This window comes from Rhineura floridana, chromosome 19 (assembly GCF_030035675.1).
Source record: "Rhineura floridana isolate rRhiFlo1 chromosome 19, rRhiFlo1.hap2, whole genome shotgun sequence".
Classification (NCBI taxonomy): domain Eukaryota; kingdom Metazoa; phylum Chordata; class Lepidosauria; order Squamata; family Rhineuridae; genus Rhineura; species Rhineura floridana.
This window is the reverse complement of record NC_084498.1, coordinates 8,380,316-8,395,683: the sequence shown is the minus strand read 5'-3', so window position 1 is coordinate 8,395,683 and position 15,368 is coordinate 8,380,316. Positions and strand designations below refer to the sequence as shown.

Sequence of the window (15,368 nt, the reverse complement as noted above, 5' to 3'; positions counted from 1 at the left end):
CATCAAGTCCAACCCCCTGCGCAATGCAGGAATCCAAATCAAAGCATTCCCGACAGATGGCTGTCCAGCTGCCTCTTCAATGCCTCCAGTGTCGGAGAGCCCACTACCTCTCTAGGTAATTGGTTCCATTGTCGTATGGCTCTAACAGTTAGGAAGTTTTCCTGATGTCCAGTCGAAATTTGGCTTACCCACCCAGACCTTACCCACAATCCTGGGTTCGGACGACACGCTTGCCTTTGCTGCTGCACTCAGCTTAAAGGACCAGGGAGGAGCAAAGTGGGTGCAGCCTTCTCTCTGGGAGTCCACACATTTGCGCTGTCCCAGTGAGGCATAGTTTGGCTGACTGCGTTGTGTGCACTAGGCCACCCTGGGGGTTTTGACCATTTTGACAGGCAGTCAAAATTTTAGCCCTAATAAAACTGTTTTTTTGTTTTATTGGAACTTGTTTGTTCCATTTTTATCTGCCCTTCCCCCAAGCAGCTCAGGACCGTGTACACGCTTATTTCTCCTCCCCCAGCTTTATCGCTGCCACACCATTGTGAAGTAAGTTTAGGTGAGAGATGTGGGCGAGTGGTCCAAGGTCACCCAAGGAGCTTCATGGCTGAGTGAAAGTGAACACTGAAATTCTTGGGGTGCTGTAATCTGCACCCAATAAGATGAGTGAATGAATGAAGTTTTTATTGATCAAAGCCATAGGCTACCGCAGTGAAACAGATATAAAAGGAAGATACAAAATAGATATTAAAAAACAGATCACATTACAATAAAACACAGTTCAACAACATAGAGTGGAAAAGCAGCAGTACAGTTCAAATAAAAGTTTCCTCTCATGAGAGGGAGATACCCTGACCCACCCCATGACTTAGTGTGTAGATGCTACGGTCAGACTAGCGCAGGGGCACATCCCGCTCATCCCACAAGGTGTTTTAGGTTACTTACTCTTACTTTTCCTGCAGCTAGAGCAAATTTTAGACCCAGTAAGATCAAATTCCATGCTTGTGAGGTGCATGTCTCATGTTGGATTCATCATAAGCTTGCTGCATACTTAAGTGTGCCCTTCCGGTTAGCACAAGCAGCTGCCTGTCTTTTCCTTTTGAGCTTTAGTTTTTCTGAGCTAAAGGTCACAGTCCATTTCTGGATTGCAGCCTGGAAAAGGTCTCTCCTTTTGTTTGCAAACTGTGGTTGTTGGAGCTCATCCAGAACAAATGCACTCCCTACCTTCATTCTGTTTCTGTGCATTGGTGGAGCGTGCATCAAGTCTCCCCCCCAAAGTAAAGCCATTCACCCCTCTGCTCTGTGAGTAACAGAAGTAGGCCAGACTGCTCTCATAATTTAAGCATGAAGTGCTGTGTCGTGGGTCTAATTCCCCTCTCTCCTGTCAGAGTTGGAACACTCATCAGGCATGACTTGAGGCAAACTACACATTCCATTAAATGTACTTTCATTAGGGCTATAGGAAGTTGCCTTACACTTGGTGAGACCATTGGTCTATCTAGCTGAGTATTGTCTGCACTGGCTGGTAGCAGCTCTCCAAGGTTTCAGGCAGGGTTCTCTTCAGCCCTACCTGGAGATGCCGGAGATTGAACCTGGGACCTTCTGCGTTCAAGGCAGATGCTCTACCACAGACCTGCAGCCCTTTCCAAGTAATCCAAATGGGAGGTTACCAATTCATAAATCACAATGGTCAAACTATCTCCATCCATAAGTACAAGTTAATTCATGTTTGTGTGTGTGTTTAAATAGCAGTTGTGGGGACTACAATCTGGATTGGGACTGTAGCATGGATGGAAGGAGGTTTAACCCTTTCCCCTCACACTGTGGTCCCACCGAAAACCAGTCATCAGGCCTCCTCCTAGGAATGTTAGATGTTGCTGGACTACAGTTCCCATCATCTCTGATCATTAGTCATGCTGGCTGGAGCTGACGGGAGTTGGAGTCCAGCAACATCTGGAGGGCCACAGATTCCTCATCCCTGGCTTGATCTCCGTTTCTCCCCCTTATTCCATTTGGACTGTGGTCCCTGTTATTTTTTAGCGGGATTCAGCCACATATTGGCAAATTCAGGCAACACAATGATCATCACAGTTGGGAGGTCTTGCGCAACAAACCCGCTGCCCCAAAAGATAAGGGATGTGACAGAGAAATGCACTTGAAATTATGGGATGACATTTGCTTGTCACAACATTGTCTAACTTCCCCAGAAACAAATCAGGACAAATGCTGAATAAGCAGGTTACCTGGAAGCGACCTGGGACTGTCTGCACTCAGGCCACAGAACCTTTTTGGACACAGAAGGGAATCCAGTGCAGGGGTCAGTGAAAGATCTCCGAGTGGAGGGATGTCCAATTTGTAATTTTTGGGCCCCTTGGGAAATCCACCAGACTAAATCTGCTGTAGCTTCGCAATGGGTGTATGCAATGCAGTTGGTTGACTGCTGAGGGGGATCCAGCTGCAGGCAACCTAAGGCAGCTCCATCCATCTTCATAACTACCCATAGAAAGAAAGATGCCTAGAGTGAGAGACTAGGATGATGTCAACAGTTTTGTCCAGGAACATACCTTGGTGTGAGATTTTGGGGGATTTTGTGTTTGGGTCTTGGGTAAGAGCCAGGATGGATCAATGGCACCCCCCTGGGTGAGAGCCAGGAGGCTGAGAGGGGAGGTATGTCCTCAGGAGAAGAAATTATATTTATTAGTAATTTGTATTAATGCAATACATTTGTATTAATGCAAAGTTGTCTGTTGATGTTGTTTCAGTTTCCTATAAGCTGCTTAGAGATATTTTTTATATATCAAGCAGTATAGAAACGTCTAAATAAATAAACATCTGCCGCTGAGATTAGCTGAAGCCTTGGGCTTGGCCAGGCCAAGTATAAATGCTGTGCCTGCCCTTCTGCGCCTTGTCTCGTCAGCAGAGTGGAATCTTCTGTGCTTCAGGTTCAGGCTGAAGCGCTTAGAACCACCTCAGTGCCCTTGTTCTCTCTCAGCTTCGAACTGTAAGCTGCTTGGAGCAGAACTCTTGTCTTCTAGTGCTTCTGCTGTAAAGTGCTATGCATATAACTGTGGTACTTTATAAAATAACAGAAATCTATACATAAAATTAATCATTTGTCGTTTAAAGGGCAAGGCTTTTTTTAAAAAAAAGTAATGAAATAACTTAATTTTTTCATGTTTGTGTTCCAGTTTTGCTTCCCCCCGTTCCTCCCCTTTTAATTTCTACTCTATCCTCCCCCACTCGTCTTTTTATTGTGCTAGGAAATTTTAATTAAAAGAGTCAGTCGTATTCTAGCTCAACTCAATATTTTTAATAATGCACTTCCTTTAAGAGTATATAATTGCTCATGGTTATATATATATATATATATTCACATTTCTCTGAATTTTGCAACTCAGTTCTCCATTCAAAGAAATGTGTACCCAAATGCATATATTAGGGCAAAGTGTGCAAATAGATGCACATATTAGTGAAAATAACATACAAAAATGCATTACATTGGGGAAAATTGATTTCCAAAAATATTAGGAAAAATTTGCAGTAAAATGCTGATGAATTTTCACATGAGGACTTTCTTTAAAAAAAAAAAAACCTGATGTGGAAATGTGGAGACCTGAACTTAGGCCTGGACAAATAAGAAACCGAAAGAAACGGAAATGCACAGATCTGCCCATCCCTACTCCCAGGTGGGGGCGGGAGGGGAATATTTGATAGGTCCAGTGGATGTGGGGGCATACCTGGGTATTTGGTTCCACGAAGTAGCAAGCTGGAAAACCCAGGAAAAATTTGTTAAGGCCAAAGCTGAGAAAAACATGGGCGCATTGACCTGCTTCTTTTTTATAAAGGGTGGAAAATTTCTGCCAGCAGCCATCTGTGTTTTTAAAACTAAAATAGTCCCTCTGATTCTTTTTGGGGCACCAGTTTGGTTTCCACATTTCAAGGGTTCATTCGAAGGAATTCAATTCTTTTTCCTTAGGTCCGTCTTTGGTGTCCCAGATGTGTCTCTGGAGCCATCCTTAATCTAGAGGCTGGCCTCAATTCCCTAAAATGCTTAGCCTGGACTTATGCTATTCATCTCTGGCTTCGCTGCTGTCTGGTGCTTACTCATAGCTCCCTTACATCTCAGGCAATGAGAGATTCTGGGGGGTCATCTTGGTCAAGACAGTGGTGAAAAAAGAAAGTTATCTCTGTAGGCCTCTCCCCTTCTGATCTGCTTTCTATGGATTTTGAAAGCACCAAAGGGATTGTCAAACAAGGGCTGGTGGATATTGATAACCAAGAGCTCTCTGCAGCCGCACAGGGTCCTTGTTCTCCCCAGTCACTGGGTCTATCAGGTTTTCTTTGCAAAGATGGGATGCCCTACCTAAGCTAGTTATTTATTCCCAAGTATAGGAGGGCATTCTCTTTGGCTCGATTTAATGTCCTATCCTCTAAACTTTTGGATGGCAGATATAAAAAAACTCCAAGAAACAACAGATGTTGCCCCTGTGATAATTACGAAGTGGAGTCTATTTCACACGTCCTGTTTAATTGTAGCTGTTAGGAAGGGGCCAGAAAAGACCTAATATACTCTATTATGCAGTCTTTTCCAGGCCGTTCTTTTGAGTCCCTTCTGACTGTTTTACTTGAGGGTTCAGATAAGGCAGCGATTCCCAACATGGGTGGTAGCGCCACCCTGGGGGGCGTTACAGCCTTTCAGGGGGGCGTTGGCGTGACTACAAACTTTACGGGGGTGTTTGGGTTCATTAGGGGGCGTTGACATTTGGTGGTCTGATGCGACAGTTGAAGCATTTAAGTTTAATTTTATTTAATACACAAATAATTAATTTTTAAACTGTTTTGTCCCCAGTTAGAATGTATTTAACAGTCTCAATTCATGGAAATAACACTATAAATAGTGTGTGCTCTTTAGTATAGAAATTCTGAATAGCAGCCAGTGTCATATCAAGGAATGGGGATATTAGCCATGCCCCGGCACTAGGTAATGTTCCGATGCTGTCTTGAGGATGTTGGAACCAATCACGAGAGAGTGTTTGATAAGCTGGGTGTATTGGTGGAGAGCACATTCTTCCAACGGATGAGTGCCGTGTGCAAACGGGTGACGCAGACAGTCAGTTATTCGCTGGTTTTCTTCAGGAATGGGACACACTCGCTACCCGTTGTTTCTGTAATGTTTAAATGAACTTGTTTAACGAAACAATGCTGGTAAACTGGTCGCATACTAGTGAAGAATTGAAACCATTTGGATATTGCTAGTTGTGGTGACTTAAGACTATTACTATCCAAGTATACTCCAGATATTGTGAAGTTAGCCAAAACTCATCAAGCTCAAGAATCACACTAGTATTTTATAATAAATCTCATTTTATTTACTTTTCTATAACTATGTATGTATACTAATAAATCATACTAAGAATTCAGTGTGTAATCTAAGTGCAATAAAAAGGCATGATAAAAACAATCAGTAATAATAATTGAAAATACCTTTTATGCATTACTCATATTTTAAGGGAAGAACAGGAAGCATTGGCATATACTTAATCTGAGGGGAGTGTTGGGCACAAAAAGATTTTGCAAAGGGGTGTTGGGTCAAAAAAGGTTGGGTAATGCTGAGATAAGGCAATTACTGAGCAAGTGGCAAAATTCCTTAACTTGGCCATCTGGACTAGACCCTCTATGATTGTCAACGGTAATTAAATAACTTGACTTGTTTATATAATCCAGTTTGTTGCACATTGCACCCTGTGTTACTGTGTAGTCTTATTTTATAACTCCCAGCATTATGTTTTATGTTTGTGGTCAGTTGACTGTAAATAAAGATTGATGGTAATGGACAAATAAGAAACAGAAAGAAACGGAAATGGACAGATCTGCCCAGTTTCTAATCTTCCATTCTTGGGCAAGGTCATCGAGCGAGTGGTGGCCGAACAGTTAAAGACACACTTGGATGAAGCAGATTATCTGGATCCTTTCCAGTCTGGCTTCAGGACTGGTCATGGAACTGAAACAGCTTTGGTCGCTATGGTGGATGATTTAAGGAGGGCGTTGGATAAAGGAGAACATGCATTCCTCGTCCTCCTGGATCTCTCAGCGGCTTTCGATACCGTCGACCACGGTATCCTTTTAGATCGTCTGGAGAGAATGGGAATAGGGGGCACTGTTCTACGGTGGTTCCATTCCTATCTCTCAGACAGACATCAACGGGTGGCATTGGGGGATAAGGTCTCGGACCCTTGGCCTCTCAATTGTGGTGTGCCACAGGGTTCTATCCTTGCCCTCATGCTATTCAACATCTATGTAAAGCCGCTGGGAGCCATCATCAGGAGATTTGGGCTGCGGTGCCACCAATATGTGGATGACACCCAGCTCTATCTCTCTTTTAAGTCCTCGCCAGAGTTGGCTGTGGAGACCATTTTCAAGTGCCTGGAGTCAGTAAGTGAATGGATGGGAGGAAATAGGCTGGAGCTAAACCCTGACAAGACCGAGGTACTGCTCGTGGGAGACAGGAAAAGATTAGGAGCTTTAGACCTGGTGCTCAATGGGGTAAAACTGCCCCTGAAGGACCAGGTCCGCAGCTTCGGGGTCATCCTTGATTCCCAGCTGTCCATGGAGGCTCAGGTTTTGGCAGTGAGCCGGACAGCTTGGTTTCAATTACATCTAATACAGAGGCTACGACCCTATCTGCCTGTCCATCTTCTTCCACGGGTAGTACATGCCCTGGTCTCCTCTCGCTTAGACTACTGTAATGTGCTCTACGTTGGGTTACCCTTGAAAACGGTCCGGAAACTGCAGCTGGTACAGAATGCGGTGGCACATTTGATTACAAACAGCCGTCGCCGCGATCACATCACTCCAGTGTTACAAGATCTACACTGGTTACCAGTTGTTTACCGGGCCCAATTCAAGGTGTTGGTACTAACCTTTAAAGCCCTATATGGTCTCGGCCCAGCTTATCTGAAGGAACGCCTCCAGCTTCAACAAATGTGCCGCCTGACTAGATCAGCCACTCAAGACCTTCTCTCGGTCCCACCAGTCAAAACAGCTAGACTGGTGCGGACCAGAGAGAGGGCATTTTCAATCATGGCCCCCACCCTCTGGAACTCGCTCCCTTATGATCTTCGCCATGCCCCCTCCCTGCCAAGTTTTTGCCAAGCCTTGAAAACCTGGCTATTCAGGCAGGCCTACAAGATCCCTGGGGTAGCCTAATTTTATTGGTTTTAGCTATGGGTGGGTTTGGTTTCGTTTTATATTGTAGTTCTTGGGTTTTTATGTAGTTTGTATGTTGTATTTTACTTGATCTTGTACGCCGCCTAGAGTGGCCGCTTGTGCGGCCAGATAGGCGGCCTAGAAATAAAATTTATTATTATTATTATTATCCCTACTCCCAGGTGAGGGGTGGAAGGGGAATATTTGATAGGTCCAGTGGATGTGGGGGCATGAACCCACTAGAGCTGCAGAGATGCGGAGAGTCTGTTATTCTTGCATCCTTTGCTGAAATCCTCTGGATGTAAGTGTGTTGTGAGTGTATGTGGGTTGTAGCATTGTTGAGTGTGAATGGTTTGGATGTAGGGTTGCCAGGTCAGAAGCATCCCAAAACCTGAGATTTGAGGGGCGGGCTCTAGTGATGTCACGGGGTGGGCTCTAGTGATGTCACAGGGCAGGCCCCAGTGATGTCATTAAGCATGATACATTAAGCATCATTCACAGTTGCTTGGAGCATACAATTAAAAAAAATATCTGATTGGAAATTAAGATAGAAATCTTAGCTAAAAGATGGAGCCTGGGTAGGGAACATTTAATCTAGCCTACTTGCTTTCAGCAAGAAGGGTTAAGTGCCTTCAGGCCAGGGCAATCACCAGAAGGCCACTGCAGAGACAAAGGAGCCTAGTGCTGTGGAGATGTTAGATGGGAGCTTTGGGGAGTAAAGATGGAGGCTCCTGAAGGCTGCAATTCTAAACACACTTACTAAGGGATTAAGCCCCATAGAACTCAACAGGACTGACTTCTAAGTAGATATAGTTTGGACTGTGCTGTTGGTAAACCTTGACTAGGGTTCTTGTGCAAAGACATCCATATCCAAGCAGGGTTGGCAACCCCCTGCCTGGAATACCCTGCCCTTATCTTTAAACGTGGCTGCTTCAAACATTTTTATAGGTTTGACCCTTTACTTCAGAAAGAGGTCTGAAAACTGAGTAAGAGTAAGAAGTATCTTTTAAAATTGTTCTTTTCAATTCACTCTTGAATGAACATCATACCTAGGGCAGATCCACACCATTCATTTAAAGCACATTCAACACCCATTTGAAGCACATGAATCCCACCACAGAATCATGGGAACTACAGCTTGTTAAGAGTGGTGAGAACTATAACTGTGAGGGGGAAATGACACTTCCCAGAATTCTTTAGGGGAAGTCATGGGCTTTAAATGCGAGTTGGATGTGCTTTACACATATTGTGTGAATCCACTTGATAAATTTTGCCTGCATGTAAATTGTTTTAATTAATTTTTCAAAATGGAAATGAGCTATAAACTGTAGTGGTTGACCATGGGCTACTCACCATCTCTCAGCCTGTCTGCCCCCAGGATGAAAAACAATGGAGAACCATGACTACCCCAAGGCATACTTAAAATGTAAAGGAAGTATTGTACAACCATAGTATGAAATCGGATACTTATAGGGACACAGCATGACAAAACTGGGTGGAAGTAACTAGTGGGGTACCACAGGGCTCGGTCCTGGGCCCAGTGCTCAACATTTTTAACTACTTGGATGAGGAGGTACAGAGCATGCTTATCAAATTTGCAGATGATACAAAATTGGGGGGCATAGCTAATACCGTGGAAGACAGAAACAAAATTCAAAGGGACCTTGATAGGCTGGAGCATTGGGCTGAAAACAACAGAATGAAATTCAACAGGGATAAATGCAAAGTTCTACACTTAGGAAAAAGAAACCAAATGCTCAGTTATAAGATGGGGATACTTGACTCAGAAGTACGACATGGGAGAAGGATCTTGGAATTTTTGTTGATCACAAGCTGAATATGAGCCAACAGTGTGATGTGGCTGCAAAAAAGGCAAATGCTATATCAGGCTGCATTAACAGAAGTATAGTTTCCAAATCATGTGAAGTATTAGTTCCCCTCTATTCAGCACTGGTTAGGCCTCATCTTGAGTGCTGTGTCCAGTTCTGGTCTCTGCACTTCAAGGAGGATGCAGACAAACTGGAACAGGTTCAGAGGATCGCAACAAGGATGATCAGGGGACTGGAAACAAAGCCCTATGAGGAGAGACTGAAGGAACTGGTCATATTTAGCCTGGAGAAGAGAAGACTGAGGGGAGATATGACAGCACTCTTCAAGTACTTGAAAGGTTGCCACACAGAGGAGGGCCGGGATCTCTTCTCGATGGTCCCAGAGTGCAGGACACAGAATAATGGGCTCAAGTTGCAAGAAGCCAGATTTCGACTGGACATCAGGAAAAGCTTCCTCTTAGAGCCATACGATAATGGAACCAATTACTAAAGAGGTAGTGGGCTCTCCAACACTGGAGGCATTCAAGAGGCAGCTGGACAGCCATCTGTCGGGAATGCTTTGATTTGGATTCCTGCATTGAGCAGGGGGTTGGACTTGATGGCCTTATAGGCCCTTCCAACTCTACTATTCTATGATTCTATGAAAATATTTATATAAGCATGACTATCAAATATGTTTATTATTTATACAACCTGTAAAGATATTTATAGTGCAATCCTATGTTTGTTTACTCAGAAGCAAGTCCCAATGTATTCAATGGGGCTTACTCAACCAGGGAAAACTGTACCCTGAAGTGATAAGGAACTTGTTCTTTTAACAAGTCTTTTAAGTTGAGACCTTATCCCAGGCTGCGTCTGTATTGGAATTGCTTTTTAATATGTTTTTAAACCTTTTCTTAAAAAAAATGTTTTTAAAGCTTTTAAAAATGTTTTTAAGGATGTTTTGTTTTAATATATTTTAAAGTCTGTTTTTATGATTTTTAAAGTGTTTTTAGTGCTTTTGTTTGCCGCCCTGGGCTCCTTCTGGGAGGAAGGGTGGGATATAAATCAAATAATAAATAAATAAAAATAAATAAATAAACGTCATTCATTTTTTTAAAAAATCAGTATTAGTTTCCTACATAATAAAAACTGTGATAAACCCTCCCTAATTTCTTTAAAAATAGGGTTGGAGGGAGAAAGAAAGATTTACAACACAAACACAAGTCTGCGCTATGTTTACTCACAAGTCCCATTAATTTACAGCACAATCCTAACCATGTCTACTCAAAAGTAAGCCCTAATGGAGTTCAATGGGGTTTACTCCAGGTACATGCTTTACTCCCAGAAAAGCAGATATTGGATTAAATACTTTCATATTTCATAGCCCAGGGTCTGACTCTCGGACAGAAGAGGGAAAAAAAAGTTAAGCCATATTACTTACGCAAACTGCAAAAATCTTAAAGCCACCATTTTCTGACGTTCAGTCTAGGCATGCCTGGATCAACAAGTCACAACTCTGGCTTCATTGGCTACAATCCTGAAAGGGCAGGGTTACAGCCAGAGCTTTGAAAAGTTACTTTTTTAAACTACAACTCCCATCAGCCCCAGCCAGCATGGCCACTGGATTGGGCTGATGGGAGTTGTAGCTAGAGCAAGGATCTGTAAAAAAAAAAAGTCGCGCGGGGTGGTGGTTGACGTTTTGGTGTGTATCTTGGGAACTAGATCACCTAGAAACTTACTTTTTTTTAAAATTGAAGCTGAGAGTCCGGAGATTAAGGGGTGCTAGCCAGAGAGCCGGTTGAGAGAGAGAGAGAGAGAGAGATTGTGTGGGTGGTTGTGTGAATAATGTGTTTTATGTTGGTTGGGAGTTTGTGTCATGCTGCCTAATACTTTTCATCCATCTTAGCCTGCAATCCAATACATGTCTACTCAGCAGTAAGCTCCATTGGGTTCAGTGGGACTTACTCCCAGGTAAGTGTGTAGTGGATTGCAGCCTAAGTTGTATATGTCAAGACAACTCACCTCTTTCCCCTGGCCTTTGACACCAGAGATGTGTCTTTTCAGGAGCTACCCTATTTCTGTGACTGTAATTTGTTTTGAACTGTTTTTAATCTTGAATTTTTGATGGTTGTAATCTGTCCTGGGATCTGCTGGTGGAGGGTGGATGATGATGATGATAATCCCACATGTATATGTCTTATGGGTCCAGCTGTTCTCCTGCCTCCTGGCTACAGTTCTGTACAAACCATGATTTGCGGAGGACTTATCTTATACCCACAGGAGACCTTGTTATGGCCCAGGAAATGAGGGGGACAGTTTGGGCTCACAACCCTGGCTCTAACAAAATGAAGGCCCTGTGTGCCGAACTAACGTTTGTGTTTTTAAAATTTGACTGTGTATGTGAGAGAATGTTGGGAGTCTGAACTGTCACTTCTGGAGGATGAAGAATACGGATTTAGCTGCACTGCCACATCTGATGGCGGTAGAGGAGGAAGACCATCTGTGTGTTGTTGATCTAGATATATATATATATATTCCTCCTCTTCACCACCACCTTTTGCAATTAACAGCACGTTTGTGCTGAAGATGTTATGAGCTATACAGCACAGGCTGCTTGAAGATGTTACACGGCCCTGCATCTTACTAGCCCTAATCTTAGCTGCAGATGGCAGAACTCCTGCTCACATTCACCCACTCGGGATTGCAGCTTCTGAAGGAATTGGCAGATCTGAAATCTCTCATACACACATACGACTTGTCAGGCTGCTCGTCTTGGTGTGCATATTTGCAGGCAGCGCAATGTCATGCTGGCCTGGGACAAATTTTGCACTGCTTAGATAGTTGCATCTAATATTTAAGCAGCATGCTGCCATATTGGACAGGCTCTCTTTTGCCCAGTCCTACCTGCAAGCTTTTTCAGAATGCCAAGCTAAATTTATAGTTGACAACTTCATTTGTTTTCCTTCTTCATTTTATTCTTTATTCATTTATTTTAAGAAATTATGTCCTGCTTTTCACCATCTAAGTTTCAAAGAAGCGTACAATGATAAAAATATACAATATACAAAATTCAAAACATAAATGAAACCTCAGAAATTTAAAATCTCAAAAAATAGGGGGAATTCAGAAAATTTAAAACATCAGAGTAGTATTCATGATGCAAAGACCTCTTGAAATAAAAACATTTTTAACCAGGCACCTGAAACTCAGCAGGGATGGTGCCTGCCTAACATCTAGTGGAAAGGAGTTCCGCAGAGGTGGACCCACAACACTGAAGCCTCTTTAGGGTAGGCTTGTAAATAAAAAACTCTTCTCTCTGGTCACCTCTGAAAAGAATCGTCTCCAGGTGAAGGGAGGTTTTACAGATGTTGAATTGTGTTCCACACATGCACACACCGATGAACACGCACGCACACACACTTTAATGCCACAAATCATTAGCGTAGGTATCTGTAGTCAGGTGAACAAGGAACTTTTGTAATTGTATAACTGTTTTAGGGAGTGGAAGCAAATCCAGGGCAGCCTTTCCCAACCTTTGGGACCCCAGATGTTGCTGGACTACAATTCCCATCACTCTTGACCATTGGCCATGCTTTCTGGGGCTGATAGGAGTTGTAGTTCAGCAACATCTAGGGATCCAAAATTGGAAAAGGTTGATCTAGGGGATGGGATGAGAACCAGTTGGAAGTGTTGCACTTAGATTTGATTTGGGTTCAAATCCCAACCCAATCATAGGGTTAGTTCAGGTGTTTTTACTCCAAACTGTGAAATGTGTTTCCCCCATTCCCTGAGAATCCCCTCAAAGGTGGCCTCCAAGGAGCAACACCCCAAACTGTGATCTGTTGGTTCTGATGTAAGACCACAGTACAGATTGTCTGTACTGTGATACAGTACAGGCAATCTGTGATACAGCGCATCTTCAAACCATGGTTTCAGATCCTGATTTGATGGCTCTCACAAACTGTGGTGGTTTGGATGGTGGTGGGTCAAACATTATGTCAGGCTATGGTTTGGCAACATATGTGAACCATCTTACTCGCTTTTTCTAGGTAACCTTGGACAATTCATTAGTTCAGCTCAGAGGCCACACCAAACTATAGTTTGTGAAGCTTGGCAAACCATGGCCTGTGGTCACTTCATAAGCAAGTAAGGATGGATAAATATCTATTTCATTTTTGTATGTGTTCAGTCATCTTTCCATCCTGTTTGTGCATTAATCTGTACTTTTAATGAAAAAATCCACATATGAACATTTGCATTTAGATGCATGCTTTTAAACCTATTTTCTCTGAAAGCAAACATTTCAGAAATGCATTTTGATATGTTTTTCGATCTGAGAATGGTGTGGATCAGGTCAGTTAATATTAGAATTTGCAAAGATCAAATTCTTCAAACATCCCTAATTTGAAGTGAGTTTTTCAAATTGTGCCTTGTGCTGCATGTGGTTTGCAGTGATGTCCATTGATGTCCAAGCTGGCCAACAATCTCTCAGCCCTAGGACCTTGTTGCAAAATGGGACCAAAAATGAATACTCACATGCAGCTGAGGACTATTTTTTGCATCTTTAATGACTGGAGAGAAGAGAGACTTCCAACTCACACGACTTCCCTTTCCCCTATGGTACTTTGGCATGACAAGCTGGGCTGGCTGAAACTGCTGCTTCTGCACGACTCTTAAAGGTACAGCTGTCCTCTTGTCTTAAAATCTGGTCGTTGAGGAGACTGAGCTTGCAGAGTTGCCGTGAGACTGAAAGAGATAATGGTTGTAATGGACTTTGTACTTGGAAAAGTGCTACAATCCTTATGGAGTCAGAGACTGAAGTGATTTTGTAAAGGCTGTTTGGCTTTTTTTCATCTCAGGGTGTCACATCAAAAAAAAAAACCCAGTCCCAGGGGACTTCTGTTTTATGTTACTATTTTTATTTTATCTTATTTTATTGCATGTGTGAGGACAGCTCGTTTATTTTACTGAAGGCCTAAGTGCGCAGTCTGTTTTCAAAATTAACTGATGGGCTGTTGACTTGTCACCCCGTGAATAAAACCTCATTGCCTTATAATTTGCTTGACAGGGTTTTGTCCTGTTGACAGTGTTCTCATTACAGGGAAAATATAACGCAGATGTTTGAGCTCTGTTCTCTGCTTTTGTGGGTGCCTTTCTTTCATTAGTTTGTTCACTCTCTCTTTTAATCTGTTTATGGTGCAGTTTTTTATTTTATTTTTCGTGAACAAGGTGATAAAATATTTTATCAATATTTATTTTGGACATTTACATCCCACTTCTTTACTTAAATATGGCTGCAACCAGTAAAGCCAGAAAAGAAAAAAGAAACAAAAAACCCCACTACTATATATTTTGGAAGCTTTGTTTTGTCTGCTCGCTGTGCATTTGAACACCTCTGAAGATGTCATAATCAAATTTTGTGTGGTGGTTCCTGAGATCAAAGGGCAGGTTTCCGTCTTCATTTGGATGTAGTCAGACGCCATTCTGAATCAAGATGGTAGACTAAACCTTTCTAAACTGTACTGATTTTAACCACCGATTTAAAACTGTACATATTTTTTGGGTTTCTTAGAATTCCTGAGCAACACGGGATATGAGACTGCTAGTATATTATAAATGACAAAGTTGAACGTGTTCTAACTTGAAACAACTCCAACTCTCCTCAGTCATATTAAAACAGCAGCAGTAGTAAATAAAGTAGGAATAAATCAGGGGAAGAGGCAGGGCCCCAAAACACCAGCTTGAAAAGCTGCTTCTTAGCTGTTGACTGAAAGGTGAGAAAAAATGGGGGAAGGTAGGTTTGGCTAGGAAGGATGTTGCAAATTCTTGGTACCACAACAGAAAAGACCCTAACATTCACTGGAGCATGGGAAGATGCCTTCTCCTAGGCCAAATGATTTGTCCATTTAGCCCAGTACTTCCTGCTCTGACTGGCAGTGGTCTCCAGGGTCTGATGCATATAACAGTAATTGCTGGCAGATTGCTGTACTCCCCTGCCCTATGTTGTATTCGTTCAGCCTGTTCTCAGCTGATTTAAAAGCCAATGCAGTGTTTGTTTGTTTGTTTATTTATTGCATTTGTATAACGCCCAGTAGCCGAAGCTCTCTGGGCGGTTTACAACAATTAAAAACATTAAAAACAAATATACAAATTTAAAAACACATTTTTTAAAAGCAATTTAAAAACACATGCTAAAATGCCTGGGAGAAGAGGAGAGTCTTCACCTGGCGCCAAAAGGATAAGAGTGTTGGTGCCAGGCACACCTCGTCAGGCAGATCATTCCATAATTTGGGGGCCACCACTGAGAAGGCCCTCTCCCTTGTTGCCAGCCTCCCAGCTTCCCTCGTCCCTTGGGTT

The 15,368-nt window shown here is 42.7% G+C and overlaps 1 protein-coding gene across 8 annotated transcripts in view; it reads left to right on the top strand.

The window, feature by feature from the left end:
- The window catches only part of PITPNM2 (phosphatidylinositol transfer protein membrane associated 2), a 317,406-nt gene that overhangs the window by 75,039 nt on the left and 226,999 nt on the right, over positions 1 to 15,368 (top strand). The window contains exon 4 of one of the 8 annotated variants that reach the window (XM_061603245.1): positions 13,061 to 13,157. The exons of the other annotated variants lie outside the window; for them this stretch is intronic. The gene's annotated coding sequence lies outside the window, so the exon portion shown is untranslated. The remainder of the gene's footprint in view (positions 1 to 13,060; positions 13,158 to 15,368) is intronic. 8 annotated transcript variants of the gene reach the window in all.